This window comes from Triticum urartu, chromosome 4A (genome assembly GCF_056163025.1).
Source record: "Triticum urartu cultivar PI428250 chromosome 4A, HENAU_Tu73, whole genome shotgun sequence".
NCBI classification, from domain to species: domain Eukaryota; kingdom Viridiplantae; phylum Streptophyta; class Magnoliopsida; order Poales; family Poaceae; genus Triticum; species Triticum urartu.
Window position 1 is genome coordinate 22,941,148 of NC_141876.1, and position 26,651 is coordinate 22,967,798.

The window sequence follows — 26,651 nt, forward strand, 5'->3', positions numbered from 1 at the left end:
TACGAGGTGGGCTGAGTTGTTCTGTGTCTGGCTGTGCAATTCTTACATGCAATATATAACGGTCCAAGAAGGTCGAATGGTTTCTTTGCTTCATTGTTTCTTTATTGTTGTTATCGTCATGCATCTTTGAACTAACTAAGTACTAGAGAATAATTTTATGGACTTTAGGTCAAACTAAATTAAGTACTCCCCGATTTAGTATAACATTTTACTAAATCATATAGATTGACAGGAGTACTAGAGAATAATTTATTGACTTTCAGATCAGCCAAACTCCTCCGCTGTGTCTGGACTGTTCTAAAATTTATACTTTCGTAGCTGCAATATTGCCCTGCCCCGCCCGGCAGTTTATTTTTCTCGTTTTTAATTTTTCACCAGGGAGGAACTAGGGGTAGTACTATAATACTCGACGCCACCGTTGACTCCAGGGGCCAGAGCTGAATTAAGTTAAAAGTACTACTCGTATCCACAATCACAAGATTATTTATTCCATCTGCTAATTAACTTCACTGCTACGTTGTTATTCATCTTCACACTATCATTCGAGAGCACACCGTGCCTTCTACGTACATGTGCAGGACTGCAGCTATATAAACACATTGCATTCCACACATTCTCGACAGACCAAACCACCAGCAACTAAGCACTAATCGAGCACATCATGGCCATCCCCAAGGATTTTCTTCTTGCCATTCTAGGCTGCATCTGCTTATGCAGTAGTACAGTTCTGTCAGCTCGCGAGCTCGGCGACGCGGCCATGGTGAAGAGGCATGAGCAGTGGATGGCGAAGTTCAACCATGTTTACAAGGACAACACTGAGAAGGTGTGGCGGTTCGAGGTGTTCAAGACCAATGTTGCCTTCATCGAGTCGTTCAACGCCGGCAACCACAAGTTCTGGCTCGGTGTCAACCAGTTTATTGACCTCACCAATGATGAGTTCAAGGCAACCAAGACCAACAAGGGCCTCAAGAGGAGCGGTAGCCGGGCTCCAACCGGGTTCAAGTACAACAATGTCAGCACCGATGCACTTCCAACCGCTGTTGATTGGAGAACCAAGGGTGCCGTCACACCTATCAAAGACCAGGGCCAATGTGGTAATTAGATTTCGGTAGTATCCTCGTTTATTTTTGGTTCGCATATTAGGTTTGTATTAAATCAAACTTTCCAAAGTTTGACCAAAGTATATATATCATTCTATCATGATAACTGAAATCACACTAAGGATAACACTATCATTGCAGGCTGTTGTTGGGCCTCTTCAGCTGTAGCCGCAACCGAAGGCATTGTGAAGTTGAGCACCGGGAAGCTTGTCTCTCTGTCGGAATAAGAGCTAGTTGACTGTGACGTTCATGGTGTTGATCAGGGTTGTGATGGTGGTGAGATGGATGACGCCTTCAAGTTCATCATCAAGAATGGTGGCCTCACCACTGAGGCCAACTACCCCTACACGACACAAGATGGACAATGCAAGACTAGCATTGCAAGCAACAATGTTGCAACCATCAAGGGCTACGAGGATGTGCCTGAAAGTGCGTTATATCGACTAGAGGGGGGGTGAATAGGCGATTTTTATGAAAGTCTTCAAAACGTGGAAGTTATGAAGATAAACGATAGAAATAAACCTATTACCCTGCAGCGGAAGGTAGACTACACTAGGAAAGCCATAGTCAAGTATTCAATAGAGTGAAAGCACAATGACTAATAGCAGCAATGTAGTAAGGATCAGGTAGGAAGATATTGTGAAGCCACACAGAACACGCAGTCACTCAGTGAAGACAAAAGATAGTGCAAACATACAATGACTTCACAAGGAGTAACAGTAAGTAAAGGGAAGGGAAGATGAAACCAGTGACTCGCTGAAGACAATGATTTGTTGGACCAGTTCCAGTTGTTGTGACAACTGTACGTCTGGTTAGGGCGGCTAGGTATTTAAACCTTAGGACACACAGTCCCGGACACCCAGTCCTAAACACGCAGCTCAGGACACCCAGTCCTCACCGTATTCCCCTTGAGCTAAGGTCACACAGACCTCGCCCAATCACTCTGGTAAGTCTTCAAGGTAGACTCCCAAACCTTCACAGACTTCGTTCACCAGCAATCCACAATGTCTCTTGGATGCTCAGAATGCGACGCCTAACCAGCTGGAGGATGCACAGTCCTCAAGTGTAATAAGTCTTCAGATCACACAGACAAGAAGACTTAAGTGATGCCTAATTCTCTTTGACTCTGGGTGGTTAGGGATTTATCCTCGCAAGGAATTCTCTCTCAAAGGCTTCGAGGTGGGTTGCTCTCAAACGACAAAAGCCGTACTCTGAATCTGAGCAGCCAACCGTTTATGGTTGTAGGGGGTGGGCTATTTATAGCCACTTGGCAACCCGACCTGATTTGTCCGAAATGACCCTGGGTCACTAAGGAACTGACACGTGTTCCAACGGTCAGATTTCAAACTCACACAGAAGAAAGAGAACTACGAAAGATCTAAGTCTTCGAGCTCCATAGGCTTCATGTGGTGTCTTCTCTTGTCATAGTCTTCAATGTGAATATCTTCATATACCACCTTTGACTTCAATGTCTTCATACATTTTTAGGGGTCATCTCTGGTAGGAAAACCGAATCAATGAGGGACTTCTACCTGTGTTATCCTGCAATTCTCACAAACACATTAGTCTCTCAACTAGGTTTGTCGTCAATACTCCAAAACCAACTAGGGGTGGAACTAGATGCACTTACAATCTCCCCCTTTTTGGTGATTGATGGCAAACTAGTTGAAGTTTTCAACGGGGAATATATTCTGTGAAATTGTAAAGGATAAGTAATTGTCTTCATAAGTTGCAAGGGCTCCCCCTGAAGATGTGCATATAAGTAATTTGCTTTTGGAATGCAAATGCACATGGCAGGTTGTACTTGTGGAGATCCACTTCAACTTATGATGACAATCCACTATGCATGTGAAAGTATATGAAGATAATGACATGCATAATGGAAAATAGACGTCTGCAGAATGATCTAAGTGCGGAATTTATCATCGCAACACAAGGTGGCAGATAAGTAGCAGACGACCATCGAGTTTAAGTGTTACAACTCAAAGAACCAAATGTAGCAAAACGAGAGTTGTAAGCACGAAGCAAAATATAAAGCACCCGCCCATATGGACCCGCTTGAAGACTATCAACCTCATATGCTTCTCCCCCTTTTATCAGTAAGGACCAAAAAGGTTTGAAGACATAGAGCATCTACTCGTTCCCATGAGGAGTAGGTGAAGCAGCAGGGTCGTTGGTGTTGTTTGGCGGTGCTGAAGAGCTTGGAGCAGAGTCGAAGCGTGCTGAGGGAGGTGGCGGTGAAGTAGCATCGTCTTCATCCTCGATCACTCTGGCATTCACAGATGCAGCAGAGGAAGAGAACTCAGAGTCTTCAAGGGATGGAGTTCGTCGCAGCACTGCCCTTCGAGGAGGTGTGGAGTCAAACTTGAATCGCTCAGTGAAGCCATCCTCTTGAAGATCATCTTCAGAACACATCAGTGTTAGCCCTTTCCATGTACGGCGAGAGGTTTCATGGTCAACAAAAGCATTCTTGGTGGCAAGATTGCGAATGCGATTAACATCCACCAAGAGGCTTTGCATCTGACGCTTCAGCCAGTCATGATGCCTATCCTGTTTCTGATGAAGAGCCACAAGAAGCTCTCGGTCGTTGAGAACACGAGTGCGCTTCTTGGGTCGTGGAGCAGTTGTACTGTCAGTGGCTTCAGTGAGAGCAGGATGCGGTGCACGTGTAGTGCCAGCCAAAGGATACACACGAGTTACGGCTTCCACGCCTTCAACATTCTGAGTGAAACTTTGATGCTCTGCATTCTGAAGACTGAGAGGTTCCTTGGCAGGCTCAGGATAGATGGCTTCAATAGACATATCCACATCAGGCAAAAAGATCCGATGGTTGCGGGCCGAGGGCTGATATGAGATAGCGGAGTGAAATTTGATCAGCTGCATCACCCAAGGGGCATAGAACTTCAAACCAAACAGATCAGAGCCAGATGCAGCAAGTTGGCGAATGAAGAAATCCTGTGTATTGAAGCATTTTCCATGAAGAATCTAGAAGACCAAAGTCTTCATTGCACCTTCCAGCTTGGCATGGGGAGAATGTCCTTTGATTGGCCAGAGAGTTCGCCTTATGATGTGATAAATGGTTCTTGGCAGATACTCAAGGTCTTCAACGAAGAACTCCGTGGGATAAGCAGCATCTTGGGGCAATGGCTTCATCATACTGAGCATCTGACTCATATTAGGTTCAGTCTTCTGAAAGATGCTCTCAATAGCTTCACTATGAAGCTGACAGCCATGCTCGTAGAGATCGCCAGGAGTGGGCAAACCAGTGAGCTCAATGATGTCAAAGGCTTTGGCTTCATGATGAACGTTTCCTGTCATCCACTCCAGGACCCAAGTCTTCGGATCTCTGCTATACCCGCGGATGTGAAGTGTGGCATAGAATTGGAGCAGCAACTCTTCATTCCAATGCTCTTGGTCAGTAACGAACAGCAGCAATCCAACTTCTTTGAAGCAATCCAGAGCTTCTTCCAGACAGGGCAGACCAGCTATTGCTTCAATGTCAAGGCGCTTGTGTGGGAAGATGCGACCTTGGTTGTAAAGAACGCAGGACTAATAACTTCGCTGCGGATAACTCCAGAACCGATCAGATGATATTCTTTCCCTGGAGTAGGGGTTCCTGGAGCTGTTGAAGAATGTGTTGTCTGCTCTGAAGCCATTGATATTGAAGGAGCCAGGTGCTGATGCAGGACCTGGGAACCTTGGCAATCTTGGGATTGGCTTCTGTACCTGAGGCATGTGCTCAACATGATAGTCGAACTGGGGACCAGCAGCAGACTCAGGAACAGAAGTGGCGGGATCAGTGGCTATGCTGACTTCTTCTTCCGTTGGGGAGGGCTCCACATTAGCTTCAGCCATGACAGCGTCAGTGGCTTCATTGGTGGTGGTGGTGGCAGCCTCAAGATTTTCAACCTCCACTTGACGAGCTGGAGGGTCGGTCACAATCACGTTCTCCTCGAGAACCGCTTCTTGGTGGGATAGGGGAGTAGCAGCTTGTGGGACTTCTTCTTCATCGGCTGATGCAGCCGGAATGTCTTCAGCAGTTTCAGCTTCAAACGCAGAGACTGGAGGCCTAGGTCCTTTGCGAAGCCTGCGCAACGCAGGCGACGCCTGTGTAGTTGGAGTTGGCTGGGCCTCAAAGTCTTCTTCCTCTTGTGGGCGATCAGCCCATGAAGCATCCTGAGCGATTGGCGTCAGAGGACGACCAATGCTGATGAGTTCGCTGTTCTCGAGCTGAGGAAGGACTGCACCATCTTCTACATGGTCATGTTGACCAATGTCTTCAGCAGCGATGGGATCAGCTGCTGGAAAGTCTTCAGCTTCATGAGCCTCTGTGAAAACAGGCTCATGGATTGCCAGTTGGCGTTCAGCGTCAGGACGAACCATGGAAATGGGTTCAACTATCAAAGGCTCTGTGGGAGCAGCCCGATCTTTCTTGGTCTTCCTCTTCTTCTTGGAGGGGGCAATAGGAGAGGCTTCAGGATGTTTCCTCTTCCTGGCTTCAGCCTCAGCAGTCCTCGTCTTCTTGAGCTCTGAAGCGGTTGATCGGCTTTTTGGCTTCGAGCCATTCATTCTAGTTGGGAAGACAATGGGATCTGCTTCCTGCCTTGGTGCGTCAGGTTCAGCTGTAGCGGGCTTCTTCATCTTCTTTGCTGCCATCCTGGGGTCGATGCCAGGACGCCCAAGGGCCTTGCGCTTCTTAGCCTCATTGTAGGCCTGCACACATTTGTCAGTCAGAACCTTCATGCGCTCACGAGAACCTTGAGCTTCTGCACGTTTCTTGAGAAAGGCTTCCTTGAGCTCATGCAGCATAATCTTGAAGTTCTTCACCTCTTGCATGCTGAGCTTGGCCATATGCTTCTTGAACTGAGATTTCTCAAAGTCAATCTTCTGCTTTAGTTCAACAATGCTCTGGGCGATAGCTAACTCTGAAGCAATGGCGCCATGGAAGGCGACACTGAGGTCGATGGGTAGTTGGAGATCGTCGAAGCTGATGTTTGGCGTGTCAAACCATTCATCAATGAAGTTGTGGATGATTGTTACATCAAAGAGAGGTAGATCATTGAAGATTTCTGCTTCTTCTTTGCTCTTGATGAGTTGCTCAAGAGCGTCATCTGCAAGATCTTCATCACTTGACAGATCAATGGCATCATTGCGCAGAATGGCAGCAGCTGTTAGCTCTTGGCCGGTGTGTGGCAGAGGCATCTTGACCTTCTGGGGCTTGGAGATGCGTGAAAAATCTTCGGACTGCACACTGTCTTCAGGAGGTGCAGTTGCCAGTGGCTTCGCCCGTGAGATTTTTGGTGAAGGGGCAGGCTTTGAAGCTTTATGCTTCTTCAACTTCTTTGGCTTCGGCGCTGTAGGCGCTTCATCTGATTCAGCGTCAGCTGCAGGCTCATTCACTGCAGTCCCTTGAACCAAGATATGGGTGATGAGGCCTTCAAGGTTGTAGAAAGGACCGATGACATTGGGTTCTGCATCTCGTGTGCCATCAGCCCTTGGAGCTGAGGGACCAGGGTTGAAATCTAGTCCCAAAGTCTTCTTGTTTTGCTTCGCTGAGTTCTGGGCAAACTGAAAGTTGCGCTTGAACAGAATGTCGTCACGACACCATAGTAGTGATGATGTGCATCAACAGGCTGTGGCCCACGGACCATGCAGGGATAGAAGCCTTGTTCAATGGCTTCATCTCTGGACCTGGGTTGAAGATTCTTGTATAGGATGTCTCCCCACGGTCTCTTGATGGCATTTTTCTCGGCATATTCCTGGGTTACAAATCGGTATTTGAACCATTGTTCTGCCCAATATCTTCGAATCCATTGGATTCGGGTCTTGCGCTGATTGTAATCCTCTTCAGGATCTGTCTTGTACAGTTCTGAGAGGTCATCTGGCAGATCTCTAGATGTTTCTCCACGACGCTTTCTGCCACCCTTCCTTGCTGATTTCTCTGAAGCCATGAACTTTAAACTGAAAGGCTTCAACACGTTCAAAGGCTTCAAAGATTTTCGCTTGCTGGACAAACAGGAACTTGCTTCGGAAGAATTTATATGATGCTGTAAGAATTCTGCAAATGAATGCAGACTATGAGAACCAAGGGATTCTCCCACGGACATGTACCTGTGACAGCATTAAGGTGCGAGGGAAGGGGAAGAGGTCATATGCATTCTCAGAAGATTTTGAATATAAATCAGTTTAGAAGATATTGACCTCATCATGCGAAGACATTCACTCATAGATAAGGAGTTGGTTCCAGATTTATACGAATCCAAAGATCAGTACAAGTGAGGAATCTAACTACTTTGTGAAGCATAAGTGAATATACTAGGCATGTTATGAGATGCAGTATGAGAGAGATCTAACTTGTGTGAATAGAAACTGCTTGTGGTAGAAAGTGACAAAGCCATAGGATCAACGGTGCCGTAAAAAGGAAGTTTTATTTACCACACTAAGAACTGCTAGACGGAGTGGAAGATGAGGCCGAGCAGTTTGATCTTCCGTGCCCTAACTTGGCGACGGAGGACACCTACGGCGACGGCGGAGAGGACGATGTCCGCGGTCGGCGTGAAGACGGCGTCGGAGAGGTTGCGGCAGCGAAGCGCTTCGTCGCCGGCGTCGTCGAGGGCTAGCGGTGGCGCTAGGGTTCGTGCGAGAGTGGAAGAAGAGATAATGACCGCCGTGAAGTGTGTATTTATATGTACAGGGGCGGCACTGCGTTATTACACAGGTGCCCCTGGCGATTCGCATCTGAGGAACACGTGGCCATCATGTAGAATTTTGGGGTTTGTTCCACGTCCCATGCACGCCTGGATTGTCGGGTGGTCATTCCTACTTCTCCGGGTTTCATGTGGAGGAATGAGCATTGAAGGTGGACTTAAGGTTTGTCTTTGTATCTTCTGCTGACAAGGACGCGGAGAAGACATTCGACAGTTTCAATAGAATGCATATGATTTGGAGAGATAGAGTTTGAGATAGATAGCATAGAGAGGTTAGGGTCCGATCACATTCACTTAGTTCAAAAGATTCAACAAGAAGACATAGCTATAAGTGAATGCTGTAGAGGACAGAACACTAGTATATATATATATATATATATATATATATATATATAATCAACATAGTGAAGATAATCATGAAGACATGTTGAGATTGAAGCCAAACCAAATGTGAAGACATAGCAAGGTAACGCCATGAGTGAAACACTTCAAAATAGAACATTTGGTGGTGGCGTTACCCACCGTATAGGAAGTATTAGACCCAGACACGGCGCACAATTATCGTGGCGCTCCGAAGTCAAATTCCACATTAATGTATTCACACTTAGAATGTATGTCTTCATTGATTGAAGATATACTTTACTTCGTGTGTTGCACATCTAAGTCATCAATATGCATAAGGGTTAGGATGTGTGCCTGATCACAGGACATTTGATGATTCCAGGATATTTAGCTCACACCGTAACTTGCAAAATCTCTTCTCATCCAAGGGCTTGGTGAAAATATCTGCCAATTGCTCTTCAGTGTTGACGTGTATGATATCAATATCTTCCTTCACAACATGATCTCTGAGAAAGTGATGATGAATTTCAATGTGCTTTGTCTTCGAGTGCTGAACTGGGTTGTTGGCAATCTTGATGGCGCTTTCGTTGTCGCAGTAGAGTGGCACTTGCTTTAGATGAATGCCATAGTCTTTGAGCGTTTGCTTCATCAACAGAAGCTGAGCGCAGCAAGATCCCGCAGCAATGTATTCAGATTCAGCAGTGGAGAGAGATACATAGTTCTGCTTCTTTGAAGACCAACATACAAGTGATCGTCCCAGAAAGTGACATGTGCCTGATGTAGACTTGCGATCAACTTTGTCACCAGCATAATCAGCATCTGAGAATCCAACCAGATCAAACTCTGAGCCCTTTGGATACCATAATCCCAGAGTTGGGGTGTGAGCCAAATATCGAAGAATTCGCTTCACAGCTAAGTGATACGACTCCTTTGGTGCCGCTTGAAATCGAGCACACATGCAAACACTAAGCATAATATCTGGCCTAGATGCACATAGATAAAGTAAAGAACCAATCATGGAGCGGTATACCTTTTGATCGAACTCTTTACCATTGTCGTCAGGACCCAGATGATGCTTGGCTGGCATTGGCGTCGTGAAGCCCTTGCAGTCTTGCATGCCGAACTTCTTCAGGCAATCTTTGAGATACTTCTCTTGAGATATGAAGATGCCGTTGAAGGAAATATGCCCTAGAGGCAATAATAAAGTTTTTATTTATTTCCTTATATCATGATAAATGTTTATTATTCATGCTAGAATTGTATTAACCAGAAACATAATACATGTGTAAATACATAGACAAACAGAGTGTCACTAGTATGCCTCTACTTGACTAGCTCGTTAATCAAAGATGGTTATGTTTCCTAACCATGGACAAAGAGTTTTTATTTGATTAACGGGATCACATCATTAGTTGAATGATCTGATTGACATGACCCATTCCATTAGCTTAGCACCCGATCGTTTAGTATGTTGCTATTGCTTTCTTCATGACTTATACATGTTCCTATGACTATGAGATTATGCAACTCCCGTTTGCCGGAGGAACACTTTGTGTGCTACCAAACGTCACAACGTAAATGGGTGATTATAAAGGTGCTCTACAGGTGTCTCCAAAGGTACATGTTGGGTTGGCGTATTTCGAGATTAGGATTTGTCACTCCGATTGTCGGAGAGGTATCTCTGGGCCCACTCGGTAATGCACATCACATAAGCCTTGCAAGCATTGCAACTAATGAGTTAGTTGCGAGATGATGTATTATGAAATGAGTAAAGAGACTTGCCGGTAATGAGATTGAACTAGGTATTGAGATACCGACGATCGAATCTCGGGCAAGTAACATACCGATGACAAAGGGAACAACGTATGTTGTTATGCGGTCTGACCGATAAAGATCTTCGTAGAATATGTAGGAGCCAATATGAGCATCCAAGTTCCGCTATTGGTTATTGACCGGAGACGTATCTTGGTCATGTCTACATTGTTCTCAAACACGTAGGGTCCGCACGCTTAAGGTTTCGATGACAGTTATATTATGAGTCTATGAGTTTTGATGTACCGAAGGAGTTCGGAGTCCCGGATGAGATCGGGTACATGACGAGGAGTCTCGAAATGGTCGAGACGTAAAGATCGATATATTGGACGACTATATTCGGACATCGGAAAGGTTCTGAGTGATTCGGGTATTTTTCGGAGTACCGGGTAGTTACGGGAGAAGCAATGGGCCTTGATGGGCTTTAGTGGGAAGAGGAGAAAGGGCCAAGGGGCTGCTGCGCCCCCCTCCCCTCTGGTCCGAATTGGACTAGGGAAAAGGGGGTCGGCCACCTTTCCTTCTCCTCTACTTCCTTCTCCCTTCCTCCCCTCTTGGTGGACTCCTACTAGGACTTGGAGTCCTAGCAGGACTCCACATCCTGGCCGCACCAATTGCCTTGGCCGGCCTCCTCCTCCTCCATCCTTTATATACTGAGGCAAGGGGCACCCCATGAACACAAGTTGATCTTCGTGATCGTTCCTTAGCCGTGTGCGGTGCCCCCCTCCACCATATTCCACCTCGGTCATATTGTAGCGGTGCTTAGGTGAAGCCCTGCGACGGTAGTACATCAAGATCGTCACCACGCCGTCGTGCTGACGGAACTCTTCCCCGACACTTTGCTGGATCGGAGTCCGGGGATCGTCATCGAGCTGAACGTGTGCTAGAACTCGGAGGTGCCGTAGTTTCGGTGCTTGATCGGTCGGGCCGTGGAGACGTACAACTACATCAACCAAATGCTTTCATTGTCGATCTACAAGGGTACGTAGATCACACTCTCCTCTCTCGTTGCTATGCATCACCATGATCTTGCGTGTGTGTAGGAAATTTTTTGAAATTACTACGTTCCCCAACAGTGGCATCCGAGCCTAGGTTTTATATGTTGATGTTATATGCACGAGTAGAACACAAGTGAGTTGTGGGCGATATAAGTCATACTGCTTAGCAGCATGTCATACTTTGGTTCGGCGGTATTGTTGGACGAAGCGGCCCGGACCGACATTACGCGTACGCTTACGCGAGACCGGTTCTCCCGACGTGCTTTGCACATAGGTGGCTTGCGGGTGACAGTTTCTCCAACTTTAGTTGAACCGAGTGTGGCTACGCCCGGTCCTTGCGAAGGTTAAAACAACACCAACTTGACAAACTATCGTTGTGGTTTTGATGCGTAGGTAAGATTGGTTCTTGCTTAAGCCCGTAGCAGCCACGTAAAACTTGCAACAACAAAGTAGAGGACGTCTAACTTGTTTTTGCAGGGCATGTTGTGATGTGATATGGTCAAGACATGATGCTAAATTTTATTGTATGAGATGATCATGTTTTGTAACCGAGTTATCGGCAACTGGCAGGAGCCATATGGTTGTCGCTTTATTGTATGCAATGCAATCGCGCTGTAATGCTTTACTTTATCACTAAGCAGTAGCGATAGTCGTGGAAGCATAAGATTGGCGAGACGACAACGATGCTATGATGGAGATCAAGGTGTCGCGCCGGTGACGATGGTGATCATGACGGTGCTTCGAAGATGGAGATCACAAGCACAAGATGATGATGGCCATATCATATCACTTATATTGATTGCATGTGATGTTTATCTTTTATGCATCTTATCTTGCTTTGATTGACGGTAGCATTATAAGATGATCTCTCACTAATTATCAAGAAGTGTTCTCCCTGAGTATGCACCATTGAAAAAGTTCTTCGTGCTGAGACACCACGTGATGATCGGGTGTGATAGGCTATACGTTCAAATACAACGGGTGCAAAACAGTTGCACACGCGGAATACTCAGGTTATACTTGACGAGCCAAGCATATACAGATATGGCCTCGGAACACGGAGACCGAAAGGTCGAGCGTGAATCATATAGTAGATATGATCAACATAGTGATGTTCACCAATGAAACTACTCCATCTCACGTGATGATCGGACATGGTTTAGTTGATTTGGATCACGTAATCACTTAGAGGATTAGAGGGATGTCTATCTAAGTGGTAGTTCTTAAGTAATATGATTAATTGAACTTAAATTTATCATGAACTTAGTCCTGGTAGTATTTTGCAAATTATGTTGTAGATCAATAGCTCGCGTTGTTGCTTCCCTGTGTTTATTTTGATTTGTTCCTAGAGAAAATTGTGTTGAAAGATGTTAGTAGCAATGATGCGGATTGGATCCGTGATCTGAGGTTTATCCTCATTGCTGCACAGAAGAATTATGTCCTTGATGCACCGCTAGGTGACGGACCTATTGCAGGAGTAGATGCAGACGTTATGAACGTTTGGCTAGCTCAATATGATGACTACTTGATAGTTTAGTGCACCATGCTTAATGGCTTAGAATCGGGACTTCAAAGACGTTTTGAACATCATGGAGCATATGAGATGTTCCAGGAGTTGAAGTTAATATTTCAAGCAAATACCCGAGTTGAGAGATATGAAGTCTCCAACAAGTTATATAGCTAAAAGATGGAGGAGAATCGCTCAACTAGTGAGCATGTGCCCAGATTGTCTGAGTACTACAATCGCTTGAATCAAGTGGGAGTTAATCTTCCAGATAAGATAGTGATTGACAGAATTCTCTAGTCACCATCACCAAGTTAGTAGAACTTCGTGATGAACTATGATATGCATGGGATAACGGAAACGATTCCCAAGCTCTTCGTAATGCAGAAATTGACGAAGGTAGAAATCGAGAAAAACATCAAGTGTTGATGGTAGACATGACCATTAGTTTCAAGAAAAGGGCAGAGGGAAGAAGGGGAACTTCAAGAAGAACAGCAAGCAAGTTGCTGCTCAAGTGAAGAAGCCCAAGTCTGGTCCTAAGCCTGAGACTAAGTGTTTCTACTGCAAAGGGACTGGTCACTGGAAGCGGAACTACCCCAAGTGATTGGCAGATAAGAAGGATGGCAAAGTGAACATAAGTATATTTGATATACATGTTATTGATGTGTACTTTACTAGTGTTTATAGCAACCCCTCAGTATTTGATACTAGTTCAGTTGCTAAGATTAGTAACTCGAAACGGGAGTTGCAGAATAAACAGAGACTAGTTAAGGATGAAGTGACGATGTGTGTTGGACGTGGTTCCAAGATTGAAATGATCATCATCGTACACTCCCTATACTTTCGGGATTAGTGTTGAACCTGAATAAGTGTTATTTGGTGTTTGCGTTGAGCATGAATATGATTTGATCATGTTTATTGTAATACGGTTATTCATTTAAGTAAGAGAATAAATTGTTGTTCTGTTTACATGAATAAAACCTTATATGGTTACACACCCAATGAAAATAGTTCGTTGGATCTCGATCGTAGTGATACACATAATCATAATATTGAAACCAAAAGATGCAAAGTTAATAATGATAGTGCAACTTATTTGTAGCACTGCCATTTAGGTCATATTGGTGTAAAGCGCATGAAGAAACTCCATGCTGATGGGATTTTGGAATCACTTGATTATGAATCACTTGATGCTTGCGAACCATGCCTCATGGGCAAGATGACTAAGACTCCGTTCTCCGGAGCGAGCAACTGACTTATTGGAAATAATACATACTGATGTATGTGGTCCGAGGAGTGTTAAGGCTCACAGCAAGTATCGTTATTTTCTGAGCTTCACAGATGATTTGAGCAGATATGGGTATATCTACTTAATGAAATAGAAGTCTGAAACATTTGAACAGTTCAAAGAATTTCAGAGTGAAGTGGAAAATCATCGTGACAAGAAGATAAGGTTTCCACGATCTGATCGCGGAGACAAATATTTGAGTTACGAGTTTGGCCTTCAGTTAAAAACAATGTGAAATAGTTTCACTACTCACGCCACCTGGAACACCACAGTGTAATGGTGTGTCCGAACGTCATAACCGTACTTTATTGAATATAGTACAATCTATGATGTCTCTTACCAATCTACCACTGTCGTTTTGGGGTTATGCATTAGAGACAGCTGCATTCACGTTAAATAGGGCACCATCTAAATCCGTTGAGATGACACCATATGAACTATGGTTTGGCAAGAAACCTAAGCTGTCGTTTCTTAAAGTTTGGGACTGCGATGCTTATGTGAAAAAGTTTCAATATGATAAGCTTGAACCCAAATCGGAGAAGTGAATCTTCATAGGATATCCAAAGGAAACTATTGGATACACCTTCTATCACAGATCCGAAGGCAAGACTTTTGTTGCTAAATTCGGAAACTTTCTAGAGAAGGAGTTTCTCTAGAAAGAAGTGAGTGGGAGGAAAGTAGAACTTGATGAGGTAACTGTACCTGCTCCCTTATTGGAAAATAGTTCATCACGGAAATCTGTTTCTATGACATCTACACTAATTAGTGAGGAAGCTAATGATATTGATCATGAAACTTCAGATCAAGTTACTACCGAATCTCGTAGGTAAACCAGAGTGAGATCCGCACCAGAGTGGTATAGTAATCCTGTTCTGGAAGTCATGTAACTAGACCATGACAAACTTGCGAACTATGAGGAAGCGATGATGAGCCCAGATTCCACGAAATGGTTTGAGGCCATAAAATCTGAGATATGATCCATGTATGAGAACAAAGTATGGACTTTGATGGATTTGCCCGATGATCGGCAAGCCATTGAGAATAAATGGATCTTCAAGAGGAAGACGGACACTGATAGTAGTGTTACTATCTACAAAGCTAGAATTGTCGCAAAAGGTTTTCGACAAGTTCAAGGTGTTGACTACGATGAGAGTTTCTCACTCGTATCTATGCTTAAATCTGTCCGAATCATGTTAGCAATTGCCGCATTTTATGAAATCTGGAAAATGGATAACAAAACTGCAATCCTTAATGGATTTCTTAAAGAAGAATTGTATATGATGCAACCAGAAGTTTTTGTCAATCCTAAAGGTGTTAACAAAATATGCAAACTCCAGCGATCCATCTATGGACTGGTGTAAGCATCTCGGAGTTGGAATATATGCTTTGATAAGTTGATCAAAGCATATAGTTTTATACAGACTTGCGGTGAAGCCTGTATTTACAAGAAAGTGAGTGGGAGCACTACAGCATTTCTGATAAGTATATGTGAATGACATATTGTTGATCGGAAATAATGTAGAATTATTCTGCAAAGCATAAAGGAGTGTTTGAAAGGAGTTTTTCAAAGAAAGACCTCGGTGAAGTTGCTTACATATTGAGCATCAAGATCTATAGAGATAGATCAAGACGCTTGATAAGGTTTTTCAATAAATACATACCTTGACAAGATTTTGAAGTAGTTCGAAATGGAACAGACAAAGAAAGAGTTTCTTGCCTATGTTACAAGGTGCGAAATTGAGTAAGACTCAAAGCCCGACCACGGCAGAAGATAGAAAGAGAATGAATATCATTCCCTATGCCTTGGTCATAGGTTCTATAAAGTATGTCATGCTGTGTACCAGATCTATTGTATACCCTACCACTGAGTTTGGCAAGGGAGTACAATAGTGATCTAAGAGTAGATCACTGGACAGTGGTCAAAATTATCCTTAGTGGAATAAGGATATGTTTCTCGATTATGGAAGTGAAAAAAGGTTCGTCGTAAAGGGTTACGCCGATGCAAGTTTTGACACTAATCTGGATGAATCTAAGTCTCAATCTAGATACATATTGAAAGTGGGAGCAATTAGCTAGAGTAGCTCCGTGCAGAGCATTGTTGACATAAATATTTGCAAAATACTTACGGATCTGAATATAACAGACCCGGTGACTAAAATTATCTCACAAGCAAAACATGATCACACCTTAGTACTCTTTGGGTGTTAATCACATAGCGATGTGAACTAGATTACTGACTCTAGTAAACCCTTTGGGTGTTGGTCACATATCGATGTGGACTATGGGTGTTAATCACATGGTGATGAGAACTATTGCTATTAAATCACATGGCGATGTGAACTAGATTATTGACTCTAGTGCAAGTGGGAGACTGAAGGAAATATGCCCTAGAGGCAATAATAAAGTTATTATTTATTTCCTTATATCATGATAAATGTTTATTATTCATGCTAGAATTGTATTAACCGGAAACATAATACATGTGTGAATACATAGACAAACAGAGTGTCACTAGTATGCCTCTACTTGACTAGCTCATTAATCAAAGATGGTTATGTTTCCTAACCATGGACAAAGAGTTGTTATTTGATTAACGGGATCACATCATTAGTTGAATGATCTGATTGACATGACCCATTCCATTAGGTTAGCACCCGATCGTTTAGTATGTTGCTATTGCTTTCTTCATGACTTATACATGTTCCTATGACTATGAGATTATGCAACTCCCATTTGCTGGAGCAACACTTTGTGTGCTACCAAACGTCACAACGTAAATGGGTGATTATAAAGGTGCTCTACAGGTGTCTCCAAAGGTACATGTTGGGTTGGCGTATTTCAAGATTAGGATTTGTCACTCCGATTATCGGAGAGGTATCTCTGGGCCCACTCAGTAATGCACATCACATAAGCCTTGCAAGCATTGCAACTAATGAGTTAGTTGCGAGATGATGTATTACGAAACGAGTAAAGAGACTTGCCGGTAACGAGATTGAACTAGGTATTGAGATACCGACGATCGAATCTCGGGCAAGTAACATACCGATGACAAAGGGAACAACGTATGTTGTTATGCGGTCTGACCGATAAAGATCTTCGTAGAATATGTAGGAGCCAATATGAGCATCCAGGTTCCGCTATTGGTTATTGACCGGAGACGTGTCTCGGTCATGTCTACATTGTTCTCGAACCCGTAGGGTCCGCACGCTTAAGGTTTCGATGACAGTTATATTATGAGTCTATGAGTTTTGATGTACCGAAGGAGTTCGGAGTCCCGGATGAGATCGGGAACATGACGAGGAGTCTCGAAATGGTCGAGACGTAAAGATCGATATATTGGACGACTATATTCGGACATCGGAAAGGTTCCGAGTGATTCGGGTATTTTTCGAAGTACCGGGTAGTTACGGGAGAAGCAATGGGCCTTGATGGGCTTTAGTGGGAAGAGGAGAAAGGGCCAAGGGGCTGCTGCGCCCCCCCTCCCCTCTGGTCCGAATTGGACTAGGGAAAAGGGGGTCGGCCACCTTTCCTTCTCCTCTACTTCCTTCTCCCTTCCTCCCCTCTTGGTGGACTCCTACTAGGACTTGGAGTCCTAGGAGGACTCCACATCCTGGCCGCACCAATTGCCTTGGCCGGCCTCCTCCTCCTCCATCCTTTATATACTGAGGCAAGGGGCACCCCATGAACACAAGTTGATCTTCGTGATCGTTCCTTAGCCATGTGCGATGCCCCCCTCCACCATATTCCACCTCGATCATATTGTAGCGGTGCTTAGGCGAAGCCCTGCGACGGTAGTACATCAAGATCGTCACCACGCCGTCGTGCTGACGAAACTCTTCCCCGACACTTTGCTGGATCGGAGTCCGGGGATCGTCATCGAGCTGAACGTGTGCTAGAACTCGGAGGTGCCGTAGTTTCGGTGCTTGATCGGTCGGGCCGTGGAGACATACAACTACATCAACCAAACGCTTCCGTTGTCGATCTACAAGGGTACGTAGATCACACTCTCCTCTCTCGTTGCTATGCATCACCATGATCTTGCGTGTGCGTAGGAAATTTTTTGAAATTACTATGTTCCCCAACAGCCGTTGCGTTGCTGTTGTATTTGAAGACCGAGAAAGAACTTCAGCTCTCCCATCATAGACATTTGATATTGCTCTTGCATCATATATCCAAACTCTTCACTGTACTTCTGATTGGTGCAGCCAAAGATAATGTCATCCACATATATTTGGCACACAAACAGTTCACCATCATATGTCTTCGTGAAGAGAGTGGGGTCGAGAGAACCAGGTATGAAGCCTTTGCTATTCAGGAAGTATTTGAGTGTGTCATACCAGGCCCGAGGGGCTTGTTTGAGGCCATACAATGCCTTGTTGAGCTTGTATACCATGTTAGGATGTTTTGGATCTTCAAAGCCAGGAGGTTGTGCAACATACACTTCTTCTTCAATCTTGCCATTGAGGAAGGCGCTCTTCACATCCATTTGATAAAGAAGTATGTTGTGATGATTTGCATAGGCCAGCAGTATGCGTATGGCTTCAAGTCTAGCCACAGGAGCAAATGTTTCATCGAAGTCAATGCCTTCCACTTGAGTATATCCTTGAGCAACGAGACGAGCTTTGTTTCTGACAACTTGACCATGCTCATCTTGCTTGTTGCGGTATATCCATTTGGTGCCTATTATGTTGTGCTTCCTAGGATCGGGACGCTTGACCAGTTCCCATACATTATTCAGCTCAAACTGTTGAAGCTCGTCTTGCATAGCTTGAATCCATTCAGGTTCCATGAAGGCTTCTTCAACTTTCTTGGGTTCTGTTATTGAGACGAATGCGAAGTGCTCACAGAAATTTGCTAGCTGAGTTGCCCTTAAACGAGTGAGTGGACCGGGTGCATTGATGCTATCAATTATTCTTTCAATCTGCACTTCATTGGCAACGCGAGGATGTACAGGGCGAAGATTTTGCTCTTGCTGATCATTGTCGTTGTGAGAAGGAATGTCTTCAGACTGAGCATTGTCTTCATGTTGATCAGGTGCTGAGATGATAAGTTCTTCTTCAGGATGAGCTTCAGAAGGTATAATTTCTCCAGTTTCCATTAGCTTGATTGATTCACTGGATGGAACTTCATCTAGCACATTTGGCAGTTGCTCTCTTTGTGAACCGTTGGTCTCATCGAACCGCACATCCACTGTTTCAACCACTTTGTAATGAAAGAGATTGAAGACTCTGTAGGAGTGCGAATCCTTTCCATATCCGAGCATAAAATCCTCATGTGCTTTTGGTGCAAACTTTAAGGTGTGATGTGGGTCCTTGATCCAGCACCTGGCGCCAAATACTCTGAAGTAACTGACATTTGGCTTCTTGCCAGTAAGGAGCTCATAAGATGTCTTGTTCAGAAGCTTGTGAAGATAAACACGATTGATTGTATGGCATGCAGTATCAATGGCTTCAGGCTAGAATTTTCTTGGAGTCTTGTATTCATCTAGCATCGTTCTGGCCATCTCAATGAGTGTTCTGTTCTTGCGTTCGACGACCCCATTCTACTGTGGCGTGTACGGGGCTGAGAATTCATGTGTGATGCCCAAGGTATCAAGATATGTATCAAGGCTAGTGTTCTTGAATTCAGTGCCATTGTCACTTCTGATATGCTTTATCTTGGCGCCATAGTTGTTCATTGCTCGATTGGCGAAGCGTCTGAAGACATCCTGCACTTCAGTCTTGTAAAGGATTATGTGCACCCAAGTATATCTAGAATAATCATCAACAATGACAAAGCCATAGAGACAAGCAGTAGTAGTAAGAGTTGAGTAATGAGTGGGACCGAAAAGATCCATGTGAAGCAGTTCGAAGGGTCGAGTAGTGGTCATGATTGTCTTCGAGGGATGTTTGGCCCTCGTCATCTTTCCTGCCTCACAGGCACCGCATAAGTGATCTTTCTTGAACTTGACGTCCTTGATGCCTATGACATGCTTCTTCTTTGCCAGGGTGTGGAGGTTCCTCATGCCAGCATGCCCAAGCCTCCGATGCCAGAGCCAGCATTCTGAAGCTTTTGCTAGAAGACATACGGCAAGCTGTGGTCCTACTGAGAAATCTACCACGTACAAATCATCTTTTCGATACCCTTCAAATACTAGAGACTTGTCAGATTCCATTAGAACAAGGCAACGATATTTTCCAAATATTACGATCATGTTTAAATCGCAAAGCATTGAGACAGACATTAAGTTGAAGCCAAGGGATTCAACAAGCATGACTTTATCCATGTGTTGATCCCTTGAGATTGCAACTCTACCTAGACCCAATACCTTACTTTTACCAGTGTCGGCAAGTGTGATGTGGCTCTTGTCGGATGGACATAAGGTTGAGTCCATAAGAAGGCTTCTTTTGTCAGTCATGTGATTTGTACACCCACTATCAATAATCCATTCTGAAGACGCTGGTGTCGTACCCTACAGTGCAGTTAGGGGGATAGGCTTCACGAAGAGCATTGTGAAGCAAAAACATTTGACGAACCAGTGGGTTACGAAAGCTTAGATCCAGATTAGGACTAATAGGGAGAGTAGCAAGCGATTCAGGAACGAAGTACATAGTAAGACCATTCGGGAATTTGATCTTGCGCCCTACAAGATGTTTAAGGTCCCCAGCAATAGCGTCAGACGATTTTGGTTTTCTGCTGGGGACCTTTCCCTGCAAAAGAGAGTTAAGCTTTCTTAGCCACCCACATCTTCAAGGGTGGCTTAGAAGAAATAAGTCTAAGTGCAGCATCTGAGAACTTTGGCTTTGGAGCCCTAGCAAACAGTCTTGCAGGCGGACAATAGTACTCATAAGAATAAGCAGAATAGTTCTTGGTCTTATGAACATGGCGTTTGATGAACCGCTCTCATATTCATATGCCTGAGTATGGTTTCCCTGCAAAACATTTGCGTTAGTGCGACTTAGGTGAGTCCTCTGTCTGTATGAAGCCTTTGGTGAAGGAAATATGCCCTAGAGGCAATAATAAAGTTATTATTTATTTCCTTATAATCATGATAAATGTTTATTATTCATGCTAGAATTGTATTAACCGGAAACATAATACATGTGTGAATACATAGACAAACAAAGTGTCACTAGTATGCCTCTACTTGACTAGCTCGTTAATCAAAGATGGTTATGTTTTCTAACCATGAACAATGAGTTGTTATTTGATTAACGGGATCACATCATTGAGAGAATGATCTGATTGACATGACCCATTCCATTAGCTTAGCACCCGATCGTTTAGTATGTTGCCATTGCTTTCTTCATGACTTATACATGTTCCTATAACTATGAGATTATGCAACTCCCGTTTACCGGAGGAACACTTTGGGTACTACCAAACGTCACAACGTAACTGGGTGATTATAAAGGAGTACTACAGGTGTCTCCAAAGGTACATGTTGGGTTGGCGTATTTCGAGATTAGGTTTTGTCACTCCGATTGTCGGAGAGGTATCTCTGGGCCCTCTCGGTAATGCACATCACTTAAGCCTTGCAAGCATTGCAACTAAATGAGTTAGTTGCGGGATGATGTATTACAGAACGAGTAAAGAGACTTGCCGGTAACGAGATTGAACTAGGTATTGGAATACCGACGATCGAATCTCGGGCAAGTAACATTCCGATGACAAAGGGAACAACGTATGTTGTTATGCGGTCTGACCGATAAAGATCTTCGTAGAATATGTAGGAGCCAATATGGGCATCCAGGTCCCGCTATTGGTTATTGACCGGAGACATGTCTCGGTCATGTCTGCATTGTTCTCAAACCCGTAGGGTCCGCACGCTTAAGGTTACGATGACTGTTATATTATGAGTTTATGCATTTTGATGTACTGAAGGTTGTTCGGAGTCCCGGATGTGATCACGGACATGACGAGGAGTCTCGAAATGGTTGAGACATAAAGATTGATATATTGGAAGCCTATGTTTGGATACCGGAAGTGTTCCGGGTGAAATCGGGATTTTACCGGAGTACCGGGAGGTTACCGGAACCCCCCGGGAGCTAAATGGGCCATGATGGGCCTTAGTGGAAAAGAGAAGAGGCAGCCCTACATGGGCCGCGCGCCCCTCCCCTCCCTTGGTCCGAATTGGACAAGGAGAGGGGGCCGACCGCTCTCTCTCTTTTCCCCCCTCCACAAGTCCTATTCCAACTAGGATTGGGGGGGGGGGGAATCCTACTCCCAGAGGGAGTAGGACTCTCCTGGCGCGCCCTATGTGGCCGGCCAGCCTCCCCCCTTTGGTCCTTTATATACTGAGGCAGAGGCACCCTAGAGACACAGGTTGATCCACGTGATCTATTCCTTAGCCGTGTGCGGCGCCCCCAGCCACCATAGTCCTCGATAATATTGTAGCGGTGCTTAGGCGAAGCCCTACAGCAGTAGTACGTCAAGATCGTCACCACGCCGTCGTGCTGACGGAACTCTTCCCCGACACTTTGCTGGATCGGAGTCCGGGGATCGTCATCGAGCTGAACGTGTGCTAGAACTCGGAGGTGCCGTAGTTTCGGTGCTTGATCGGTCGGATCGTGAAGACGTACGACTACATCAACCAAATGCTTCCGTTGTCGATCTACTAGGTATGTAGATCATACTCCCCCTCTCGTTGCTATGCATCACATGATCTTGCGTGTGCGTAGGAATTTTTTTTAAATTACTACGTTCCCCAACATTTGGACCGTATGAAGCCTTTGGTCTAAGGTTTGTCTTCTTCATGTGAGGTGTCATGATGACATTCACAGGAAGATTCTCCAGACACCTTTTCGGAACCCAGATCTTCTTCATAGGCGGTCCATTCCTGCAGTTAGTACCAATGTACCTGGCAAACACTTCACCATTCTGATTCTTAAACAATTTATAGTTTGCATCGAGGGATTCATCAATGATAATGGGGTTAGCACAAGTGAAGCCAGATAGATTGGATGGATCTGCTGAAGGTTCCTTTGCAGCAACCCACGTGGTTTTGGGGTACTGCTCAGGTTTCCAGTAAGAGCCATCAGCATTCATTTTCCTTACGAACCCAACACCCTCTTTCCTCGGGTTTCGGTTCAGAATCTGCTTTTTGAGGACATCACATAGTGCCTGATGCCCTTTAAGACTTTTGTACATCCCTGTTTCAAGCAATGTCTTCAACCTAGCATTCTCATCAGCAATAGCAGTGGTATCCTCAGCAGAGGGGTTAGTTACCACATCAACAGTTGAAGATATTGCAACAGTAGTAGAAGTAGAACATTTAGCAACAGAAGTAGCATTATCACGCTCAATGCATTTAAGACATGGTGGTTCAAATCCTTCCTGAGCAGAACTGATCTGTTTGGCGCGAAGTGACTCGTTTTCCTTTTGAAGATCTTCATGAGCCGCTCTCAATTTCTCAAGATCTTACTTCCTTTGAAGATAATCATAGGAAAGCTTTTCATGAGTTGTTGAGAGAGTTTCATGACGACTTTCAAGTTCCACATACTTAACGTGAAGATTTTTTATGTCTTCAATTAAGGATTCAGATCGAGTCATTTCAGCACCTAACAGATCATCGCTTCTGTCTAACAGTTTTTGAATATGTTCTATAGCTTTCTGTTGTTCAGTTGCAATTTTAGCAAGTGTTTTGTAGCTGGGTTTTGAACCACAATCAGAGTCATCGTCACTAGATGTTTGATAGTGAGTAGTGCGTGTGTTTACCTTGGCACCGCGTGCCATGAAGCAGTAGGTAGAACCGGAGTAGTCCTTGTCATTTGCATCGGTGTCGGTGATGAAGTCATTGTCTTCAGTGTTGAAGATGGACTTGGCAACGTATGTTGTAGCCAGACTCGCGACGCCTGAATTGGACTCCTCCTCAGACTCCACCTCCGCCTCCTCAGAAGCGAACTCCTCCTCTGAATCCATTTCCTTGCCAACAAACGCACGTGCCTTGCCAGATGAGCTCTTCTTGTGTGATGAAGACTTTGAGGAAGACTTGGAAGAAGACTTTGAGTATTTCTTCTTCTTCTTGTCGTCAGAGTCATATTCCTTGCTCTTCTTCTTCTTTTTGTTCTCATTGTCCCACTGTGGACACTCAGAGATGAAGTGGCCAGGTTTCTTGCACTTGTGACATGTTTTCTTCTTGTAGTCGTGAGCAGAAGCTTCATCATTCCTTGAGCTTGATCGGGAAGACTTTCTGAAACCTTTCTTCTTGGTGAATTTTTGGAACTTCTTCACAAGCATAGCAAGTTCCCTTCCAATGTCTTCAGGATCATCTGAACTGCTGTCAGATTCTTCTTCAGATGAGGAGACAGCTTTTGCCTTCAAGGCACGAGTTCGCCCATAGTTTGGACCATAGATATGTCTTTTCTCATAAAGCTGAAACTCATGTGTATTGAGCCTCTCAAGTATGTCAGACGGATCGAGTGTCTTGAAATCAGGACGTTCTTGAATCATCAGGGCTAGGGTGTCAAACGAACTATCAAGTGATCTCAGTAGTGTCTTGACGACTTCATGTTTGGTTATTTCAGTAGCGCCGAGGGCTTGAAGCTCATTTGTGATGTCAGTGAGTCAGTCAAATGTGAGTTGGACATTCTCATTGTCATTTCGCTTGAAGCGGTTGAAGAGGTTGTGAAGGACAGTGATTCTCTGATCTCTCTGGGTTGAGACGCCTTCATTGACCTTGGAGAGCCAGTCCCAGACCAGCTTAGATGTTTCCAAAGCACTCACACAGCCATACTGTCCATTTGTCAGATGACCACAGATGATATTCTTGGCAGTAGAGTCCAGTTGAACGAACTTCTTGACATCAGCAGCAGTGACACCTTCTCCAGCCTTGGGAACGCCGTTCTTGATGACATACCATAGGTCGACGTCAATGGCTTCAAGATGCATGCGCATCTTGTTCTTCCAGTAGGGATATTCAGTTCCATCGAAGACGGGACACACAGCGGAGACTTTAATTATCCCTGCAGTCGACATAGCTAAAACTCCAGGTGGTTAAACCGAATCACACAGAACAAGGGAGCACCTTGCTCTGATACCAATTGAAAGTGCGTTATATCGACTAGAGGGGGGGTGAATAGGCAATTTTTATGAAAATCTTCAAAACATGGAAGTTATGAAGACAAACGATAGAAATAAACATATTACCCTGCAGCGGAAGGTAGACTACACTAGGCAAGCCATAGTCAAGTATTCAATAGAGTGAAAGCACAATGACTAATAGCAGCAATGTAGTAAGGATCAGGTAGGAAGATATTGTGAAGCCACACAGAACACGCAGTCACTCAGTGAAGACAAAAGATAGTGCGAACATACAATGACTTCACAAGGAGTAACAGTAAGTAAAGGGAAGGGAAGATGAAACCAGTGACTCGCTGAAGACAATGATTTGTTGGACCAGTTCCAGTTGCTGTGACAACTGTACGTCTGGTTAGGGCGGCTAGGTATTTAAACCTTAGAACACACAGTCCCGGACACCCAGTCCTGAACACGCAGCTCAGGACACCTAGTCCTCACCGTATTCCCCTTGAGCTAAGGTCACACAGACCTCGCCCAATCACTCTGGTAAGTCTTCAAGGTAGACTCCCAAACCTTCACAGACTTCGTTCACCGGAAATCCACAATGTCTCTTGGATGCTCAGAACGCGACGCCTAACCGGCTAGAGGATGCACAGTCCTCAAGTGTAATAAGTCTTCAGATCACACAGACAAGAAGACTTAAGTGATGTCTAATTCTCTTTGGCTCTGGGTGGTTAGGGCTTTATCCTCGCAAGGAATTCTCTCTCAAAGGCTTCGAGGTGGGTTGCTCTCAAACGACAAAAGCCGTACTCTGAATCTGAGCAGCCAACCGTTTATGGTTGTAGGGGGTGGGCTATTTATAGCCACTTGGCAACCCGACCTGATTTGTCCGAAATGACCCTGGGTCACTAAGGAACTGACACGTGTTCCAACGGTCAGATTTCAAACTCACACAACAACTTTACTTGGGCTTCAAGCAAAGCTGACTTGCCCGACTCTGGACAAGATTCGCTCTCAAAGTCTTCACTCGAAGACATAGGTTTTGTTTAAGCATCACTTCAGTCATTCTGACTGGTTCTCTTGGACCCCACTTAACAGTATGGTGGTTTCTATGACTCAACACAGAAGAAAGAGAACTACAAAAGATCTAAGTCTTCGAACTCCATAGGCTTCATATGGTGTCTTCTCTTGTCATGGTCTTCAATGTGAATATCTTCATATACCACCTTTGACTTCAATGTCTTCATACATTTTTAGGGGTCATCTCTGATAGGAAAACCGAATCAATGAGGGACTTCTACCTGTGTTATCCTGCAATTCTCACAAACACATTAGTCCCTCAACTAGGTTTGTCGTCAATACTCCAAAACCAACTAGGGGTGGCACTAGATGCACTTACAGTGCCCGCCAACGATGAATCTTCTCTTATGAAAGCCGTGGCTAACCAGCCTGTGTCAGTAGCTGTGGACGGAGGGGATGTCATGTTTCAACATTACTCCGGCGGAGTAATGACTGGCTCCTGTGGCACTGATTTGGACCATGGGATAGCAGCGATTGGATATGGGATGACGAGTGACGGAACTAGGTATTGACTGCTGAAGAACTCATGGGGCACGACATGGGGCGAGAGTGGGTACCTCAGAATGGAGAAGGATATTTCTGACAAGAGTGGTATGTGTGGCTTGGCCATGCAACCTTCCTACCCCACTGAGTAGAGGAAATACATTGCCACGTATATCTACAAATACTGCAGAAATACACATATTTTTATCGATATGTCCGCACCTTCCATTACACTGCATTGTTTCTTATTTGTATAATCGCGACTGTTCCGTCAATATATATGAAGAAGACAGATGACTTCAAGCTTAATGCTCTATGGTGATGTTTACGCTGATACCCATC

General features: G+C 44.6%; 1 pseudogene; it reads left to right on the forward strand.

Moving 5' to 3' along the window:
• Positions 1 to 661: 661 nt before the first annotated feature.
• LOC147974558 (senescence-specific cysteine protease SAG39-like) lies at positions 662 to 26,461 on the forward strand (annotated as a pseudogene).
• The last annotated feature ends 190 nt before the right edge of the window (positions 26,462 to 26,651 follow it).